Raw genomic sequence first — 15,746 nt, 5'->3', positions numbered from 1 at the left:
ATTGAAAAAACCTGGGGTCTCTGTTTCTAGCCATAGGCCCTAGAAAACTGTTGTGTGTGTGTGTGTGTGTGTGTGTGTGTGTGTGTCTGTGTGTCTGTGTGTCTGTGTGTGTAGGTGTAGGGGAGAGGAAGATGTTAAATGAGTCTAGACTACATTATTGAAGGATTTTCCCAAAGATCTCTTCTCTTATTTTTTTTGGCTCCGATACACTGTTGTTGAAGGGCTGTTGAAATTATCACAATATTCTCCTCATGTAAAAACTGCCTGAATGTTGATTGTACTTTCCTTATAAAGGGCGAATTATATGCAATTAGGGTATGAGGCCTTCTCAACCAGAGCTGACCTGTTCCTCAGGGCTTGTTATGAAACCACCCACTTTTCAAAAATCTAGACTCTTGTTCTGAGAGACTTGTCCCTGAAGGGGTTTGTATGTGAGCTGGAGATTCCCAAGCACTGTTTGGGAAAAATGAGATGAATGGAGGGTTATGGGAATCATGATCTGGAACAGTAGGAAGACTACTAGAAGGAAAAAGGGAGAGGCCCTGGGGAGGAGGATTGGAGAGAAGACAGTTCTCAGGGAAGGCAGGGGTGATAGATAGAAAAGGGTTACCTGGGTGGACCTAGGAGGCCTTCACAATTGAGCAGAAGGCTGGCCTGTCCCCGCGGGACTCAAGGAGACAGTGCTATGTAGGTTCTAACAAATCCTGGGAAGACTGGGGTGGGTGGGGGTAGCTGGCATGGGGATTGACACTCCTGTTCGTTTGCTCTTGGGCTTGGCAGCATTTCTGGTGCCCATATGCTGTCTTGGTCTGTTCACCCATTTAGTTTCACCCATTTAGTCACTGAACACAGAGGATCTGGGCCAAGAGCTGGGCAGGATCTAAAAAAGTATCAAATATGGTACTCATGCCCATATATGTTGTAGTAGATGTTGTGGTTATTTCCTCCCCAGAGTGGGCCTTTGTGTGATTAAGAGAGGAGAACCATAGATCTGCCGAAGTATTGGGTTTTGGTGGCAGGGTTAATGACTCTCTCATGCTTTAGGCTGGGAAAAAGAAGGAGGGTCCGACTCTCAGATGCTGATTTAAAGCATTTAAGCACGGTCTGAATGATGGAAGAGAGCCAACTAAAGGACTGGAAATATGAGGAGGGCGAGGGTTCTCGCCCTGTGTCAAAGCTTTTCTGAGAGTGTTGGAAGATGGGGTGTGAGGGAGGGGGTGATAGGAAAAGGGAAATGGGAAAATTGGAAAGAAAATTATGAAGTCGCCTGGGTTTTAGAATTACTTCACTTCATGGAAGGAACTGAATTTTGATGCGCTGACTTGTGTCCTGGAACACAGGCACCTTTATGGAGTTCTGATAACTGAGTTGTAATAGATTACTTTTAAACGAATCAACCAGTGATGTGTTTGTTCAACTGGATAATCAATGAGTGTTCGGTGCTGCCTTAGAGCAGCTCTGATGGAACCATTTGCACTTAATATGAGTCTTTTACATTTGATGTGGTGCAGTGATTAAGAGCCTACATTTAGAACCTGACAGTACTACTTACTGTGTGACCTTGTGACCTTGGGCAAGTTAATCTCTTTGAGTCTCAGTTTTCTGCGAGGCATCTGTAAAATGGATATAGTGATAGTACTTAGCTTGTTGGAGTGTGGTGAGGATGACATGAAATGACACCTGTAATGCTGTCAGCCCAGAGCCTGGCACACGGTAGATGTTCAATGCTTTCCATTATCATTACCAACTTAGAGCAGCATTTCCAAGGGAGTAAGGCTGGCACCTCTTAATCAGGTTGGGGTTACTGTGCTGGGCAAGTCAAATCAGATTCTTCTTGTAGTAGGAGTTTCCACTTTGCATTTTCTTCATCTTTCTATCAAGACCCCAGGAGTGTCTCTGAGGTGGTCCTTCTGAAACCAGCTTCACAGGCTCAGCTTTATCAGCCTGTAGGATGCTTAACCTTAATGGTCAGGGGAGACTAGAACTGCCTCTTGCCTGCCCCTTTCCTGTAGGCCAGCCCCCGTGGGGCTCCGGCAGTCCTCCTTAACCCAGCACTGGAGGCCCTTCGCCAGCTGCTCCTAGTGCTCTGGACACAGGCCACCCCAGTGCTCCTCTCTCCACTTCCATGAATTCCATGGATGTCTCCTCCACCACCCAGCTTAGAGCACAGGCTTTGCAGCCAGCTCTTGGAGATTCGTAATGTGGCTTTTCTTCTTCCTATCTGTGGACCTCTGGCGAATTAATCTCTGTAAACCTTAGTGTCTTCACCTGCAAATTGGGAGTATTGTTACACATCTCAAAAGTTTGTTGTAGTCTTTTCGCCATCTTTCTATGCCACCATAATCATACACATGAATGTCCTGGCTGATGCTCTGAAGAGTATCAACAATGCCGAAAAGAGAGGCAAATGCCAGGTTCTTTTTAGGCCATGCTCCGAAGTCATCAGCCAGTTTCTAACTGTGATGATGCGGCATGGTTACATTGGCAAATTTGAAGTTATTGATGACCACAGAGCTGGGAAAATTGTTGTGAACCTCACAAGCAGGTTAAACTAGTGTGGAATAATCAGCCCCAAATTTGATGTGCAACTGAAAGATCTAGAAAAGTGGCAGAACAACCTGCTTCCGCCCCGTCACTTTAGTTTTATTGTACTGCCAACCTCAGCGGGCATCATGGACCATGAAGAAGCAAGAAGAAAACACTCAAGAGGGAAAATCTTGGGATTCTTTTTCTAGCAATGTAATGCAAATGTGCAAATAAAATGCCTCACAGGAGAAAAAAGTTTGTTGTAAGGGTTAAATGAGTTGATTTATATAAAACACTTATAGTATAACTAGGGTTCCTGGCATGAATATGCCAGCTGCTGCAGTTGTTAGAAATCTCTCCCGCCATGCATTTTTTTGCCTGCCTTCAGCAGAAGGAGCCCTGGCCAGGTAGTCTGCAGACCCGAGCTTTAGTCCCGGCTCTACCTATGACTTGCTGGGTGACCCTGGGGATGTAACTTGGCTTCTCTAGGCTTCAGTGTCCACTTATAGAAAGTGGGAGGTTTGGACTGAGTGTTTCCATCAACATTCTGACTTATTTTTTCAGTTTGATTCCCTGAAGTTCTATGAAATTAAGTATAATATTCTATACATTTTATCTCCTAAAATTGGCCAACATATATAGTTTATGCTTTAAAACTATTTGAGTAACTTTTTAAAAAAAACCCCAGCAGCTGGATTCAAGGAAGCATTTCTACTTCATGCTCATGACCTGGAGAGTCGGGAACATGTTCACAGATGCACAGGGCTGGGCTCCAACAGCTTGCAAAGAGGCTCCAGCCCTTAGTAAGCTAGGAAGCCCACCAGGTCTATAAGAAGGAGGTGGGTCTCACTTGGTGCTGCTGGGAAAATTCGGGTCGACATGTGTAGAATCCTTATTTGTTCTGCTGTATGGACTTAGACCAGCTCTGTGGATAAATATGGCCATGCCTGTTTCCTCCTCTCAGTAGAGAAAAATTGCTGTGTTCTGTGACTGACTCTCTCTCTCCTTTAGAGTTTTGAGTGAGCCAGGTGTGCTCAAAGACAAACCCGTGTGTTAGGGGGAAGAGTCATCCAATGAAAGCGTAATGTTTAGAGCCTGGCTCTGGACTGTTGGGGTCAAATTCAAATTCTGGCTCTGCCACTTACTGGCTGTGCAGCCTCGGAGAAGTTACTTAGCCTGCCCCTGCCCCAGTGCCTTTTCTGTATAATTGCATGGGGTTGAGGCCTAAGTATCAGGTGCCTAGAATAGTGTCTTGTATCTAGTGCTGAATGAAATGTAAGAAATGGTTGTAGTTGTAAGCCAAGCAGAGTTTGTTTCTGAGTGACTAGTCTGTCAGGTTTGTTCTGCTGAGAAATGTGAGGCGATATCCCCGTCCTCTATGTGAGCAGTGGGGAACGTCCAGCCCGTGGGCCGTATAAGGCTGGAGAAATAATTTGGTCTCACCTTGCCAAGGCATTGGGGGTGAGTTAATTAAATGTTTTACCAAATACAGCAGGCTAATTTTTAAGTTGACAATTTTGTATGGCTCTTGAATGATGTTACAAATACCCAAATGGCCCTTGGCAGAAAAAAGGTTCCCCACCCCTGCTCTATGTCTTGGGCAGATATCTAGTATGAGCAGAGCAGTCATACTAGTAAGTGCCGCCCCCAGGCAGTACCTAGAGCATAGCTCTGGGGCTTTGCTCTGGTGAAGCCGTATATAAACCAGAGGGGAATTGGGGTGAACCAAAGGAGCATGTCCGTTGAAAGGCCCCTCTCTGATGAGTAATGTATGTTGCGTGGCCCTGGAATAGAGACATGGCAGAACCCTGTGTAAAAGAGCAAGATAGGACCTGGGCTAAAGGAGAGTGTAAACTCAGACAGACAGACAGCGAGGTGTGAAGAGCGGGCAGGTGGTTGTGGCTAAGATAGTAAGTGGTGTCATAAAGCTCCTGGCACTTTGTCTTCCCAAGAGACATGCTGACTCCCGGCCCCAGCAGGGACCGCTCGGACCACTCAGAAATGCGTGGGACTGAGATGAGGAGGTCCTAATCTGTTCCTCACGAGAATGAGCAGCACACATAGCTTGGTGCATCTTATCTGCAAGTGTAATTATAAAGAATTTCCTTCTCCAACTGCAAGAAGCAGGAACTTTCGCTGCCAAACTTAGCAGCATGTTTTAAGTCCCTCAAATCTCCTTTGAGTGCTACCAAAGCTCTCAGCTTTGTTGTTATCTCTTGTTGAAATACAGCCTGGGAAGGTCATATCAACAGTGCCAATTTATGGGCCTGCTGAACCCAGGCAGGCCTAGGGCAGAATGGGGAGTTCCTGGGAGTAGGTGCTTCACAAATTTTCTCTTTGAATGAGGCTGTCTATAATTTAAGGTTCCTTTTGCTTGAAAAGACTGAACAGATTAGGGTCAGACATTTTATTTCTTCTGTTTTACTTCTGGAGGCTCCCACAGGCAGGAGTTCAGACTCCATGGTAGCTCCCTGTACACTCAGAAGCTCAGCTGTGGTGTGACTTACATTATGCCCTACATTCCTCACTGGAGGCACATATTCCTGGAACAACACTGTGCCAGGATCTCCCACCCTATTTAGTTCGTTACCAATTTTTGACCGTGTGTTCTGAAGGAGTGAGTGATTAAAAGAGGTGACGACCAGACGGTGTACAAGCCACACACGGGGCTTTGTACTCGCTTGTAAACATCTGGGGATAAGAAGGTCAAACCCGTGTGTGTATGTATTTGTCACATGGCAAAATGGGTACCAATAGGAGAGATAATTAAAGAACCCGACTGACCCTGGCAACTATAAAGAAGTATGGCTCTTGAATGCAGAAGGGGCAGCTGAGATGAACTTGGCAGTGGCCGTGGTTTGCAGTCCGTGACTTGACTGACTCAGCTGCTGTGGTCAGGGAATTGAGACTTGGGAATCTAGCAAGGGAAGAGTGCACGGAAGTTCCTTGTTTTCTTTGCCTCCTGCTAACCCCTGATTCACTCACCCCTTTGGATTCAGGCACAAATAGCAAGACTGCCAGAAAAGTTGCTGGTTTTTTAAATGGACTGGGCAGCACTGGCCTCTCTGGGTTTGTCAGCACAGCTGAGCTGCCGTCTGGGAGAGCCAGAGTGAGGATAGGATGCTGGTGGCAAGACGGGTGGCGGGTTTTGGTGACTCTGAGTAAAGTGCTGGAAGGGAAGTGGCAGGGATCAGGTTTAAAAGACAGCAATGAGGAACAACTAGAAATGTTTGTTTTATTTAAATCGCATTAAATGGAAATAAAAAGGTGTGTGTGTGTGTGTGTGTGTTTGTGTTTGGTTTTTTTTTTTTTTTCTCAATCTCAAAACGCAGAGGTGGGTTTCAAAACCAGTGCTATCCAGATTTCTTGTTACCTGAAAAACACCCAAGGTCAGTGTGTACATAGCTTTGCTGGAAGAAGTTGAGCCTGGGAAGCATAGACACTAAGGGGAAAAACCATGGAATTATGTATGTTTTGTCACAATGAGAAAAATTGGTGGAGGCGGCAAAAGAAAGCCATGGAGACTGCAACACCTGTGTCCTACTCCCAGCCCCCGGGAGCAGTTACCGTCTTGTCAGTGGGAGAGTTGGGATAACTTTTTCTGTGTTCCCAAGGGGTTCCTTTCTCCTTAGCCTTTTCTCTTTTAAATTTACAGCCTTTCCCTGAGACTCATCTTCTACTGCCTACCAGTGAGTTGCAAAATGAAGGGGGGTGGGGACTGTCCAACTCTGCCTCTTGTTTTGAAACTGTATTTATTCATTCGATACATAGTTTTCGAGTATCCATTTTGCCCTAGGCGCTGTTATAAATGCTGGGGATGTAGAGATAACGAAGACAGCAACGTCCTTGTATCATGGAGCTTCAAGTATAGTGGGGGAGCAGTCAGGAAACAAGTAAAGAAATCAATAAATGAGATGAAGATCGAGATGCGAGCTATGGAGGAAATAATGGTCACGTAAAAGAGAATAACAGGAACTTGAAAGCTATTTTCAACGGAAAAATTTAGAGAAAGCCTCTCTGAGAATATGACATTGGAGCGGCAAGTTCAAGAACAAAAAGAAGCCTTGTATTTGCAGCTTTGGGGGAAGTACACTCCTGGAAGAGGGAACAGCAGAGGCAAAGCCACTGAGATCGGAGAGAGCTTGGCCTGTTCTAAGAACATAAAGTCATTGTTGCTAGAATACAGGGAGCCTGAATGTAGGGTATAAAATGGTGATGGAGGCTAGTTCAGGCAGAGCCTTTTGGCCACGGTAAGGAGTTTGAAGAACCAATATGCGGGGTATATATTGTATTTGAGAGAGATGGTTGGCTAAGAGGAACATTGAATTTGATTATCAGAAAAGAAAAAAATATGGGTAAATAGGATCTGGAGAAGGTATAGGCACACAGCTAATTAGCTAAAGGTTGTTGAATAACTATTCAGTTCTGCATATTTCTTGGGATCAATCAAATATGTGTATTAAAACTTTCTGTAGGTTTTAAGTTAATGGTGTATCATTAGTAGAGTGCTTTCTCTATTCTAGGCATTGTGTCATACCAGGCATTTTTCACTTGCATCATTTTAGTAAATTCTCACAACTGCCTGTGAGTGAATTTGTTGATGTTCTGATGTCTACAGATGAGGATCTCGGAGTGGCCAACATGCAGAAAGTCCAAGCCTAAGTCAGTGTGATCCCACTCTGATCTGTATGCCAACTGTACCTCCTCTTAGTTACCTAAAGTATTTAAGGAACATTATTTCCTGAATTGTTATGTGTTGTTTACTCTCATGTTCTCCTTTCTATCCATTGGAAGCTGGGATGGCTTTGGATATTTGTGGAGTTTTTGAGATTTTTCTCAGCTGTCTCTGAAAGGAGTACCTGAGAATGCCAGTCAATACCAAACACAGCGGAGGGCCGGTGTATGTGTCAAGACTTGAAAACAGATAACCTGAGTCCCCTCGCTTTGCCTGGGTAGGAAGAGTGATGATCTTTCTCATTAACACTTCACAAATAATTAGATGCCTTAGATTATGATTCCTCCTGTTTTAGGTAAAAAGATGGATTTTGTTTTGGGAGAATTCTATTTTTTTGAAATATTTTTATTGATTTCAGAGAGAAAGGGAGAGGGAGAGAGAGACAGAAACATCAATGATGAGAGTGAATCATTGATTGGCTGCCTCCTGTCTGGCCCACACTGGGTTTTAATCCTGCAATCCGGGCATGTGACTGGGAATCGAACTGTGACCCCCTGGTTCATAGGTTGATGCTTAACCACTGAGCCACGCCGGCTGGGCATGTTTTTGGAGAATTTAAAAAATTTGTCAGTAAACTAGCACTTGTAAATAAACTGGTACGATTTCCTAGTTCACAGGCCTCTCGTAGAGTCTCCCCATTTGTTGGAAATGTTTAGGCCACCACTTCTCACTGGCTGGAAATGGAATAGTGACTAATTTCTGTTGATGGATACTTCTTTTCCATGGGACTAATCCTGTTTGGATTCTATAAATGAAGGATTGGGATTCCAAAGTGAAAATGTGTAGGGTGTTTAACACGCTCCTTCCTCGGTGTTCATGAGATCTGCGTTCAGGCCAGACAGCAGTCTTTCGACAGGCGTTTGTGACGGGCAGAGCAGAGTGAGATTGAAGTTCAGATGTAGCACAGATTCCTGATACACACTAATTTCTTTTGTAGAAATGGGATTCTCCGCTCCTGTCTTCTCTGTCCCTGTCTGTTTTAGTAACTACGTTGCTTCAAAAGGAAAATATATGTGGTTAGGAAAGATTCCTTAGACAGTGTTTTTGTCTTCAGCACTGATTTACTTAGCAGACAATACATGGTCACCCACCATGAGCTTGGACTCACAGATGACTTAGGGGATGAGGCTGAAAAGATTTGTCAAGGTCAGATCTGGAAGGACTCGAAGTGTGTGGGGAATCGTTCTTCTGAAAGCAAACTGGATTTGGTTGGTCGGAAAGAAACCTATGCGAAACTTAGAATTGGATGGGCAAAACTTGTTTTGTTTATCTTATTGATTGTGATATTACAGTCCCTCAAAATTAAGGGATGTCTGGGGGGTCTGAACTCCAGGTTGCAGAGCTCTCTGGAGCTGCAGAGCAGTGGTTGCAGACTTGAGTGTTCCCCAGACTCACCTGGAGAGCTTGTTTCAGTAGTTCTGAAGTGCAGCCCAAGAGTTTGCATTTTTCACAAGCTTTCTAAGTGCTATTAGGAACCGCTCCTTAAGAAGGTCGGCAGCTGAGATTCAAATGAGGGTGTGAGGGCCAGATGCTAACTGGTATGCCTTCTTTCATTAACCTAGAATTTCATGTCTGTACCTTAGAATCCCTTGGGTGGCTTACCTTGTAACGTCAACAGAGCTGCTGCCCCGGTCACAGTGATTCTTCTCACGATATCCATATCACTTCCAGATGAGGCTTCCAGCTCTGTTCTTGTCTCTAAACAGCTGTTTGACTGATTTTTTGGGAACATACCCATCTGGGCATTGATTCTATTAGGATAGGTGACATTTATGCCAGGATAAGCTCCTCCCCACCCCTGCACCCCCCGCCCTTCAGAGCGGCCTTTTGGTTGGCAGACTGATTCGGGGACTGCAGGCAGGCTCGGCATAGTGTGTGCTGTTGATTAGCCAGGTTTACACAAGACATGCCTGGGAGCTTATCTCTTTAGCTCCAGTGTACAATTCAAGGGCAAAGTCCACTGTTGGCAGCCGATAGGCTGAGAACACCTGGAAGAGAGGCTTTCGCTTGGCTTTCACTTCGCCAGGCCTCAGTGCCTCTTCCCACAGAGGTCAGGTTTTCTTCGTCTGCTGCCCCAGCAGGGAATTTTGGGACACTCCTCCCAGAGCAGCATGGCTCCAGACACTGCCCCTTGCTGTTGACTTCAGGACCTGTGGCTTCAGGTGACACACTTGACTTAGTAAATACCAGCTGCCCTCTCTTCCTTGGCATTCTCATTTCCTGAATCCTTGTCTGTGCTTGCTTCTCCCCTTGCGGAGACCATCTTCATTTTTCCTTGTGGTCAGCGACTCTTAGGTTCCCCCTAAGGCTCTCTCTCCTCTTCTTAAGCTTCCCTCATTAGTTCAGCGCAAGCATAGAGTTCTGTTTCCGCGTGGAAAGGGACAGTAAGGGTTACCTGACCTAGCACTGCCCAGTCTTTTTCATAACCCTGCACACACAGAAAGGGATCATTTTTGTAAGACACATTGGGGTGAAAGGAGGCTGCTGGTGGCACTGAGCCCCAGTGCTGCCCGGGCTTGAAGAAGTCACTATATCTGCACACCTGGAACCCATTCATATTGTTTGGGAACTCTGATCCAGACCCAGGTGCCTCAGAGTTTAGAGATGAGAGAACTGAGTGCCCAAGGTGGCAAAGCTAGGACCAGGGCTCAGGTCTTTTCATTTCTGCTGACTCAGGGCCTTGCTGTTTGCATACATGAGAACTGTAATGTGTTATAATTTCTGATTAGCAAGTGTGCAGGAAACTATCTTGGGTGAATTAATTTTTGTAAAAAAATAAAATGGAAAATAAAAAGTGTTGGTGAGGATGTGGAGCAATAGAACCCTGGCAGAGATGTAAATGTGCAGCTGTTATGGAACCAAATTCTTTTGGCTCCTCAAAAAGCTAAAACTGACCATATGGCCCAGCAATTGCACTTTTCTAGGTTTAAACCCCAAATAATTGAAAACAGGGACTCAGATACTTACTTGTATGCCAGTGTTCATAGCAGCATTATTCTCAGTAGCCAAGGTGGAAACAACTTGTGTTCACCCACAGATGAATGAATAAACAAAATGTGGTATATACAGTATTATTCAGCCTTAAAAAGGGATGAAGGTCTATATCTGCTATAATGTGGATGAACCTTGAAATCATTGTCTTAAGTGAAATAAGCCAGACACAAAAGGATAAATATTGTGTGATTCTGCTTATATGAAATAGCTACAATGGGCAAATTTATAAAGACACAAAGTAGATTAGAGGTCAGTAGGAGCTTAGGGAGAGAGGAGATGGGAACTTATTGCTTAATGGTTATAGAGTTTCTGTTTTGGGGTGATGAAAAAGTTTTGGAAATAGTGGTGATGGTTGCACAAGATTGTGAATGTCACTGAATTGTAAATTTAAAAATGCTTAAAACAGCAAATTTTATATCTTTTCTACCACATAAAAATGAATAAAAATGATTATACTTTACTGTAAAGTTTTTCACTTGATAATTTACCTAGGCTATTTCTCCATATCGGTATATTACTTTCAATGGCAGCATTGTGTTTCTTCAGATGGATGTATCATACTTTAATCAAGCACTATTGATGGACATTTGAGTTGTTTCCAAATTTTTTTATAATCAGTGCTACAGTAAGTGGCAGTACACAGCCATCTTTTCTCAAGTGTTCCAATACTTGTATTACCTTGGGCAAAATTCCTAGAAGGGAAGGTTTGCTAATCAAAGGGTATTATGCTCATTTAAAATGTTAATAAATATTGCCAAACTGCCTTCCAAAGGAGTTGCATCAATTAATTCTCATCCACAGTATATAAAGTTGCCTGTTTCTGCCACACCTTTGGCAACGTGGGTATTATTCATCTTTGCCAATCTGATAGGTGAAAAAGGATTTATTATTGTTACTTTATTTAGGATTTCTTTATTAGTGAAATTGAATATCCTTTATGCTCATTGGAAGTTGCGTTTATTTTTATGTGAACTTTCTGTTCAAATATTTTATTCATTTTTCTGTTTGGTCAGTATTTTTTCCTGTAGATTTGTAAGAACTTTTACATACATCTTACATTAGAACTCTTTGCCTTATATGTTGCTGATATTTTTCTCCCCAGTTTTTTTCTCTTTATTTTTTGACATTGTTTATGCTAATTATTTGCTTTTCACATGTTTTAAATGTTTATGGAGGCAAATATATGATATTGAACTTAATGGCTCCCCAGCCCTATGGCTGTCGAGTTGGATTTTATGTCATATTTTTAAATTTTTTATTCATCAGAATTATAAAAATAATTCATTTTTTATGGTTTTAATTTTTACATTTAAACTATAACTTTATAATTGATAACCAAAATAACCTTTTTCCTATTAATTTGCTTCTTACATAAAATTTATAAACTTGTCCACTTTAGTGTTTTTAGTGAGTAAGGCTATCTATATTCAAATTATTATACTTCTCATTTAGTATATATCATAACCATTAAAAACATTTTTTGCAGCTTTTTAGAGGAACATTGCTGACTCAGTTTACCAAAAGAGCCTTTAGTGAGAGAGGCAGATGAAGAAATTGCACCTGATTCCCAATCCTGTTTCTTGTTTTCTGTTATTCTTATACAATACAGCCAGATTCCTTTTCTTTGTTTTAAAAAATATTTTAATTGATTTTTAGAGAGAGAGAAACATTGATTGGAGAGAAACATTGTTCTGCTGCCTCCTGCACACCCAGGAAAGGATGGAGTCTGAAACCTGGGCATGTGCCCTGACTGGGAATTGAACCCGTGATCTTTCAGTGCACAGGATGACGCCCAACCGAGCCCCACTGGCCAGGGCCAGATTCCTTTTCTTAATGTTTGGGGAGAATTGCATCACTCGCCTTCTGAAAAGCTTCACTTTGATACACTAGACCTAGATATTGTGACAGAAAAACCTCTCTCTCAGGTTACACCTGGTTTGGTGCAGTGGGAACAGGAAGACAATGGCATGTTGAAGATGCATGGTTTGGTGCTGAGAGTCAAGGGCCAAGGTCTGAAAGGATGTTAAGACCCAGGAAGGTGTGATTCTGTGGGAGAGGAGCAGCAGGAAGAAGTGGGGAGAAATTTCTTAATCTGTTTAGAAGATAAATTAAGGAAGATTTTTTTAAAAAAATATATTTTATTGATATTTTACAGAGAGGAAGGGAGAGGGATAGAGAGCCAGAAACATCGATGAGAGAGAAACATCGACCAGCTGCCTCCTGCACACCTCCCACTGGGGATGTGCCCGCAACCAAGGTACATGCCCTTGACCGGAACCGAACCCGGGACCCTTCAGTCCGCAGGCCGACGCTCTATCCACTGAGCCAAACCGGTTTTGGCTTAAGGAAGATTTTTTGAAGGGCGAGAAGGAAGAGAAATAATGTTTGTTGGGACTCACTTATATCCCAGATATTAAACTAGTAGTTCCCACCTAATTGTATTTAAAAAGTCAGCTTTGCCCTGGTCGGTTTGTCTCAGTGGATAGAGCATTGGCTTGCGGACTTGATTCCCAGTCAGGGCACATGCCTGGGTTGCAGGCTCGATCCCCAGTAGGGGGTGTGCAGCAGGCAGCCGATTGATAATTTCTCTCTCATCATTGATGTTTCTATCTTTCTCTCCCTCTCCCTTCCTCTCTGAAATCAACAAATAAATAAATAAATAAATAAATAAATAAATAAATAAAAAGTCAGCTTTTAGTGCTGGTTCAGCTTAGGGTTGCTGCTCCTATGGGTTGTGAACCAGAAAAGAAAGCCTTATTCAAGGGTCAGGTTAAGTAAAATCCTTGAACCCAAAGTTAGGGACGAGGAGAGTAGCATTGACCGACATCATTGCTGTTCATGTCAGCCAGGAGTTTATTTTATTTATTTATTTATTTATTTATTTATTTATTTATTTATTTATTTATTTATTTTTTAATAAATCTTTATTCAGATTACAATTATTTCTCCTTTTCCCCCCCATAGCTCCCCTCCACCCAGTTCCCACCCCACCTTCTGCCCTTACCTCCCCACCACTGTCCTCATCCATAGGTGTATGATTTTTGTCCAGTCACTTCATGAACCCCCCCATACCCTTTTCCCCCTGAGAATTATCAGTCCACTCCCTTTCTATGCCCCTGATTCTATTATATTCACCAGATTATTCTGTTCCTCGGGTTTTTAATTCACTTGATTTTTAGGTTCACTTGTTGATAGATATGTATTTGTTGTTCATAATTTTTCTCTTTACTTTTTTTTTCTTCCTCTTCTTTAAGAATACCTTTCAGCATTTCATATAATACTGGTTTGGTGGTGATGAACTCCTTTAGCTTTTTCTTATCTGTGAAGCTCTTTATCTTCCCTTCAATTCTGAATGATAGCTTTGCTGGGTAGAGTAATCTTGGTTGTAGGTTCTTGCTATTCATCACATTGAAAATTTCTTGCCACTCCCGTCTGGCCTGCATAGTTTCTGTTGAGAAATCAGCTGATAGTCGTATGGGTGCTCCCTTGTAGGTAATTAACTGTTTTTCTCTTGCTGCTTTTAATATTCTCTCTTTGTCTTTTGCTCTTGGCATTTTAATTACAATGTGTCTTGGTGTGGTCCTCTTTGGATTCCTTTTGTTTGGTGTTCTCTGCGCTTCCTGGACTTGTAAGTCAATTTCTTTCACCAGGTGGGGGAAGTTTTCAGTCATTATTTCTTCAAATAGGTTTTCAGTATCTTGCTCTCTCTCTTCTTCTGGCACCCCCATAATTCTGATGTTGGTACGCTTGAAGTTGTCCCAGTGTCTTCTTACACTATCTTCAACTTTTTGGATTTTTTTTTTTGCTTTTTGCTTTTTCAGTTGAGTGTTTTTTGCTTCTTTGTGTTTCAATTCTTTGACTTGATTCTTGTGTTCCTTTAGTCTGTTTTTGGGTCTCTGTATAATATTTTTTATTTCAGTCAGTGTATGTTTAATTTCTAGTTGGTCCCTTTTCATATCTTCGAGGGTCTCGTTATATTTATCGGCCTTTTCTAGGATATTCTTAAAAAGCCTTATAACCGTGGTTTTGAATTCTATATCCAGTCGTTTGTTTTCCTCCATTTCTTTCGTTTGTGATCTGATTCTTGGACGCCGCATTTTCACTGCTTCCCTGAGTTGGTAAGGTAGATTTGTGTGCTAGGTTTCCTATATGGCCCAGTGGGTCTGCCTCCCCAGTTAACCTGAGGTGGACACTCTTGGTGCACCCCTTTGTGGACTGTGTGTACATCCTTGTTGTAATTAAGTCTTTATTGTTGTTGGTATCACTGGGAAGAATTGACCTCTAGGCCAGTTGGCTGTAAGGATCAGCTGTGTCTATGCTGGGAGAAGTTCGGTGCTGGAGACAGCCTTATAGGATTAGACTTGCCAAATTGCAGTAGCCTCTGTGCTCAGCTTGGATGGGGTGGAGTCTCAGTCTTGGCTTCCTGTCAGCCTTACCCTTGCGCGCACGTGCGCGCCTTCAGACCTCCACCTTCCCTGGCTCCTGAGTCTCTGCCAGAGAGTCCAGACTCCCCCCACAAGAGCGTGGGTCCCCAGGGGCTCACCTGGAACCGGGGTTCAGTGCAGTCAGGAACCTCTGACTCCCTTCCACTAGGGAAAGCCTGTGGCAACCTCCGCAGCCTTTGTGCGCACTGGTGTGCGCGCGCTTTCAGTCCTCCGCCTTCCCCGGCTCCGGAGTCTCCTCCCGAGAGTCCAGACTCCCCCCACAAGAGCGTGGGTCCCCAGGGGCTCGCCTGGAACCGGGGTTCAGTGCAGTCAGAACTGGGGCCCAGTGGAGTCAGGAATCTCCGACTCCCTTCCACTAGGGAAAGCCTGTGGCAACCTCTGCAGCCTTTGTGCGCACTGGCGTGCGCGCGCTTTCAGTCCTCCGCCTTCCCCGGCTCCGGAGTCTCCTCCCGAGAGTCCAGACTCCCCCCACAAGAGCGTGGGTCCCCAGGGGCTCGCCTGGAACTGGGGTTCAGTGCAGTCAGAACTGGGGTTCAGTGCGGTCGGGGGCTTCCTTCCCCCTTCCGCCAGAGAAAGTCAGCCAGGCTCTCAGCCGCCCTTCCTCTCTGCACGCACAAAGACCCTTTGCCGTACCTCCAATTCTCTGTGAGCTTTTATCTTTTCTTCTAGTTGTAGAATTTTCACTCAGCCAGCTTTCCTGTGGTTCTGGATGGTGTCCGTTCTGTCTTTTAGTTGTAGTTTTGAAATTGTTGTGCGAGGCAGCAGTTTAGGTGCTTACCTATGCCGCCATCTTGGTTTCTCCCCCTCCCAGCCAGGAGTTTAGACCGAAATGTTTTTAGTAGGAATAGGCTAAATAAGGAAGCAGAAGGGGAAACTACTTCAGATCAGCAAACATTCATTAGGCCCCTTGTGACCAGCTGTATACAGACATACAATCCCTACCCTTAAAGCATTTAATAGTTTAGTGGACAAGACATATACAAGGTGAGTACACTGTAGTGTGATTTATGCTGCCATACAAGTGGTGCTGGGAGGAAAGCACTAAT

General features: G+C 43.7%; 1 protein-coding gene and 1 pseudogene across 6 annotated transcripts in view; both read left to right on the top strand.

Annotated features, from left to right (window-relative positions):
• DENND2B (DENN domain containing 2B) overlaps positions 1-15,746 on the top strand; it is a 192,200-nt gene that overhangs the window by 88,103 nt on the left and 88,351 nt on the right. The window lies entirely within an intron of this gene.
• On the top strand, positions 2,352-2,735 carry LOC308234106 (small ribosomal subunit protein uS8-like; annotated as a pseudogene). Its single transcript has one exon. The product of its transcript is annotated as a small ribosomal subunit protein uS8-like (transcript).

This window comes from Plecotus auritus, assembly GCF_963455305.1.
Source record: "Plecotus auritus genome assembly, chromosome: 9".
In the NCBI taxonomy this organism is placed as follows: domain Eukaryota; kingdom Metazoa; phylum Chordata; class Mammalia; order Chiroptera; family Vespertilionidae; genus Plecotus; species Plecotus auritus.
The sequence above is the reverse complement of the archived record's forward strand: the minus strand, read 5'-3'. Positions and strand labels throughout refer to the sequence as shown.